This window comes from Chionomys nivalis, chromosome 26, assembly GCF_950005125.1.
Source record: "Chionomys nivalis chromosome 26, mChiNiv1.1, whole genome shotgun sequence".
Lineage (NCBI taxonomy): Eukaryota > Metazoa > Chordata > Mammalia > Rodentia > Cricetidae > Chionomys > Chionomys nivalis.
In genome coordinates this window covers 40,733,938-40,739,937 of record NC_080111.1, presented here as the reverse complement: position 1 = coordinate 40,739,937, position 6,000 = coordinate 40,733,938, and positions in this window count along the sequence as shown.

Here is a 6,000-nt window from a genome sequence, read left to right as displayed (position 1 = left end):
TTCAGGTTCCCTCTCCTTAGTTGCCCAAGGTACCAGCTGGGGACATATTCCTGGACACCTGCGAACCCCTCTAGAGTCAAGTCTCTTGCCAACCCTAAGATGGCTCCCTTAGATAGGATATATACTTCGCTGCTCCCGTATCCATCCTTCCTATATCCCAACCATCCCAATCCCCCGAGCTCCTCCCATCCTCCCCTTCTCATATTTCTCATCCCATTTCCCCTTTGCCCCATGCCACCTCACCCGCAAGTTCCCATTTTTTGCCCTGCAATCTTGTCTACTTCCCCCTCTCCATGCGGATGACTATATGATTTTCTTTGGGTTCACTTTCTTATTTAACTTCTATAGGATCGCACATTATATGCTTAATGTCTTTTACTTATGGCTAGAAACCGATTATGAGTGAGTACATCCCATGTTCCTCTTTTTGGGTCTGGGATACCTCACTCAGGATAGTGTTTTCTATTTCCATCCATTTGCACGCAAAATTCGAGAAGTCATTGTTTTTTACTGCTGAGTAGTACTCTAATATGTATATATTCCACACTTTCTTCATCCATTCCTCCATTGAAGGGCATCTAGGTTGTTTCCAGGTTTTGGCTATTACAAACAATGCTGCTATGAACATAGTTGAACAGATACTTTTGTCATTTGATGTGGCATCTCTTGGGTATATTCCCAATAGTGGTATTACTGGATCTTGGGGTAGGTTGATCCCTAATTTCCTGAGAAATCGCCACACTGATTTCCAAAGTGGTTGCACAAGTTTGCATTCCCACCAGCAATGAATGAGTGTGCCTCTTTCTCCACAACCTCTCCAGCAAAGGCTATCATTGGTGTTTTTGATTTTAGCCATTCTGACAGGTGTAAGATGGTATCTCAAAGTTGTTTTAATTTGCATTTCCCTTATCGCTAAGGAGGTTGAGCATGACCTTAGGTGTCTTTTGGCCATTTGAATTTCTTCTGTTGAGAATTCTCTGTTCAGATCAGTGCCCCATTTTTTTATTGGGTTCATTAGCATTTTAAAGTTTAGTTTCTTGAGTTCTTTATATATTTTGGTGATCAGACCTTTGTCTGTTGCAGGGTTGGTGAAGATCTTCTCCCAGTCAGTGGGTTGCCTTTTTGTCTTAGTGACAGTGTCCTTTGCTTTACAGAAGCTACTCAGTTTCAGGAGGTCCCATTTATTCAATGTTGCCCTTAATGTCTGTGCTGCTGGGGATAAACGTAGGAAGTGATCTCCTGTACCCATATGTTGTAGAGTACTTCCAACTTTTTCTTCTATCAGGTTCAGTGTGTTCAGACTAATATTGAGGTCTTTAATCCATTTGGACTTGAGTTTTGTGCATGGTGATAGATATGGATCTATTTTCATTCTTCTACACGTTGACAACCAGTTCTGCCAGCACCATTTGTTGAAGATGCTCTCTTTTTTCCATTGAATACTTTTAGCTCCTTTATCAAAAATTAGGTGTTCATAAGTTTGTGGGTTAAAATCAGGGTCTTCTACTCGGTTCCATTGATCGACTTCTCTGTTTTTATGCCAATACCAAGCTGTTTTCAATACTGAGGCTCTGTAATAGAGTTTGAGGTCAGGGATGGTAATGCCTCCAGACGATCCTTTATTATATAAGATTGTTTTGGCTATCCTGGGTTTTTTGTTTCTCCATATAAAGTTGATTATTGTCCTCTCAAGATCTGTGAAGAATTTTGATGGGATTTTAATGGGGATTGCATTGAATCTATAAATTGCCCTTGGTAGAATTGCCATTTTTACTATGTTGATCCTCCCTATCCAAGAGCAAGGGAGATCCTTCCATTTTCTGGTATCCTCCTCAATTTCTTTCTTCATTGACTTAAAGTTCTTGTCAAATAGATCCTTTACTTCCTTGGTTAGGGTTACCCCAAGATATTTTATGCTATTTGTGGCTATCGTGAAGGGTGATGCTTCTCTGATTTCCATCTCTGCTTCCTTATCCTTTGTGTATAGGAGGGCAACTGATTTTTTGGAATTGATCTTGTATCCTGCAACGCTACTAAAGGTGTTTATCAGCTGAAGGAGTTCTTTGCTGGAGTTTTTGGGGTCGCTTATGTACACTATCATATCGTCTGCAAATAATGAAAGTTTAACTTCTTCCTTTCCGATTTGAATCCCTTTGATCCCCTTATGTTGTCTTATTGCTATTGCTAGAATTTCAAGCACTATATTAAAGAGGTATGGAGAGAGTGGACAACCTTGTCGTGTTCCTGATTTTAGTGGAATAGCTTTGAGTTTCTCTCCATTTAATTTGATGTTAGCTGACGGCTTGCTATAAATAGCTTTTATTATATTTAGGAACGACCCTTGTATTCCTAATCTCTCTAAGACCTTTATCATAAAGGGATGTTGAATTTTGTCAAATGCTTTTTCCGCATCTAATGAAATGATCATATGGTTTTTTTCTTTCAGATTATTTATATGATGGATTACATTGATAGATTTTCGTATGTTGAACCAGCCCTGCATCTCTGGGATGAAGCCTACTTGATCATAATGGATAATTTTTCTAATGTGTTCTTGGATTCGGTTTGCCAGTATTTTATTGAGTATTTTTGCGTCGATGTTCATGAGTGAGATTGGCCTGTAGTTCTCTTTCTTGGTTGTGTCTTTGTGTGGTTTTGGTATCAGAGTAACTTCAGCTTCATAAAAGGAATTTGGCAATGACTTCACGAAAGCTTTAGTAAGAAACGCACATGGATTACTATGGAAAGACAAGCAGTTTTTTGCTTCTTGTGAAAGCACGGTTAGAACTGAGATCAGTGTTCCTTTTCTCAGTACAATCTTTACTTTGAAAGATAATCGCGTTCTTTCGAAAGTTTATTAATTTCACGAAAGCTTTAGTAAGAATCGCACATGTGATACTTTGTAACGACAAGCACTTGTTTGGTATGTGTGAAAGCACTGTTTGAACTGAGATCAGTGTTCCTTTTCTCAGTAGAAGCTTTACTTTGAAAGATAATCACGTTCTTTCGAAAGTTTTTTAATTTCACGAAAGCTTTAGTAAGAAAAGCACCTCCGTTTCTTTGTAAAGACAAGCAGTTGATTGCTACATGTGAAAGCACTGTTAGAACTGAGATCAGTGTTCCCTTTCTTAGTACAAGCTTTACTTTGAAAGATAATCGCGTTCTTTCCAAAGTTTATTAATTTCAAGAAAACTTTAGTAAGAAACGAACATGGGTTTCTTTGGAAAGACAAGCAGTGGTTTGTTACGTGTGAAAGCACTGTTAGAATTTCAATAAGTGTTCCTTTTCTCAGTACAAGCTTTAATTTGAAAGATAATCGCGTTCTCTCCAAAGATAATTAATTTCACGGAAGCTTTATTAAGAAACGCACATGGGTTTCTTTGGAAAGACAAGCAGTGGTTTGCTACATGTGAAAGCACTGTCAGAATTTCCATAAGTGTTCCTTTTCTCAGTACAAGCTTTAATTTGAAAGATAATCGCGTTCTTTCGAAAGTTTATTAATTTCACAAAAGCTTTAGTATGTGCGTTGCTTTGTAAAGACATGAAGTTGTTTACTCTGTGTGAAAGCACTGTTAGAACTGAGATCAGTGTTCCTTTTCTCAGTACAAGCATTAATTTGAAAGATAATCGCGTTCTTTCCAAAGATTATTAATTTCATGAAAGCTTTAGGAATAAACACACATGCGTTTTTTTGGAAAGACAATCTGTGGTTTGCTACGTGTGACAGCACTGTTTTAACTGAGATCAGTGTTCCTTTTCTCAGTACAAGCTTTACTTTGAAAGATAATCGCGTTCTTTCCAAAGATTATTAATTTCACGAAAGCTTTAGTAAGAAATGCACATGCGTTTCTTTGTAAAGACAAGCAGGCGTTTTCTAAGTGTGAAAGCACTGTGTGAACTGAGATCAGTGTTTCTTTTCTCAGTACAAGCTTTACTTTGAAAGATAAACGCGTTCTTTCGAAAGTTTATTAATTTCACGAAAGCTTTAGTAAGAAACGAACATGGGCTTCTTTGTAAAGATAAGCAGTGGTTTGCTTCGTGTGAAAGCACTGTTAGAACTGAGATCAGTGTTCCCTTTCTTAGTACAAGCTTTACTTTGAAAGATAATCGCGTTTTTTTTAAAGTTTATTAATTTCAAGAAAACTTTAGTAGGAAATGAACATGGGTTTCTTTGGAAAGACTAGCAGTGGTTTGCTACGTGTGAAAGCACTGTTAGAATTTCAATAAGTGTTCCTTTTCTCAGTACAAGCTTTAATTTGAAAGATAATCGCGTTCTTTGAAAGTTTATTAATTTCACAAAAGCTTTAGTAAGAAACGCACATGGGTTTCTTTGTAAAGACAAGCAGTGGTTTGCTACGTGTGGGAGCACTGTTTGAACTGAGATCAGTTTTCCTTTTCTCCGTACAAGCTTTATTTGAAAGATAATCTCGTTCTTTCGGAAGTTTATTAATTTCACGAAAGCTTTAGTAAGAAACGCATATGCGTTTCTTTGTAAAGAATAGCAGTGGTTTGCTATGTGTGAAAGCACTGTTTGAACTGAGATCAGTGTTTCTTTTCTCAGTACAAGCTTCACTTTGAACGAAAATCGCGTTCTTTCAACAGTTTATTAATTTCACGAAAGCTTTAGTAAGAAACGCACATGCGTTTCTTTGGAAAGACAAGAAGTTTTTTGCTTCTTGTGAAAGCACGGCTAGAACTGAGATCAGTGTTAATTTTCTCAGTACAAGCTCTACTTTGAAAGATAATCGCGTTCTTTTGAAAGTTTATTAATTTCACGAAAGCTTTAGTAAGAAACGCACATGGGTTTTTTCTTAAAGACAAGCAGTGGTTTGCTACGTGTGAAAGCACTTTTAGAACTGAGATCAGTGTTCATTTTCTCAGTACAAGCTTTACTTTGAAAGATAATCGCGTTCATTCGAAAGTTTATTAATTTCACGAAAGCTTTAGTAAGAAACGCACATGCGATTCTTTGTAACGACAAGCAGTGGTATGCTACGTGTGAAAGAACTGTTAGAATTGAGATCAGTGTTCCTTTACTCAGTACAAGCTTTACTTTGAAAGATAATCACGTTCTTTCGAAAGTTTATTAATTTCACGAAAGCTTTAGTAAGAAACGCACATGTGTTTCTTTGTAAAGACAAGCAGTGGTTTGCTACGTGTGAAAGCACTGTTGAAACTAAGATCAGTGTTCCTTTTCTCAGTACAAGCTCTACTTGAAAGATAATCGCGTTCTTTCGAAAGTTTTTTAATTTCACGAAAGGTTTAGTAAGAAACGCACATGTGTTTCTTTGGAAAGACAAGCAGTGGTTTGCTACATGTGAAACCACTGTTAGAACTGAGATCAGTGTTCCTTTTCTCAGTACAAGCTTTGCTTTGAAAGATAATCGCGTTCTTTCGAAAGTTTATTAATTTCACGAAAGCTTTAGTAAGAAACGCACTTGGGTTTTTTCTTAAAGCCAAGCAGTTGTTTGCTACGTGTGAAAGCACTTTTAGAACTGAGATCAGTGTTCCTTTTCTCAGTACAAGCTTTGCTTTGAAAGATAATCGCGTTCTTTCGAAAGTTTAAATTTCACAAAAGCTTTAGCAAGAAACGCCCATGGGTTTCTTTGTAACGACAAGCAGTGGTTTGCTATGTGTGAAAGCACTGTTTGAACTGAGATCAGTGTTTCTTTTCTCAGTACATGCTTTACTTTTAAAGACAATCGCGTTATTTCGAAAGTTTATTAATTTCACGAAAGCTTTTGTAAGAAATGCACATGCGTTTCTTTGGAAAGAATATCAGTGGTTTGCTATATGTGAAAGCACTGTTTGAACTGAGATCAGTGTTTCTTTTCTCAGTACAAGCTTCACTTTGAAAGAAAATCGCGTTCTTTCGAAAGTTTATTAATTTCTAGAAAGCTTTAGTAAGAAACGCACATGCGTTTCTTTCTAACGACAAGCAGTGGTTTGCTACGTGTGAAAGCACCGTTTGAACGGAGATCAGTGTTTCTTTTTTCAGTA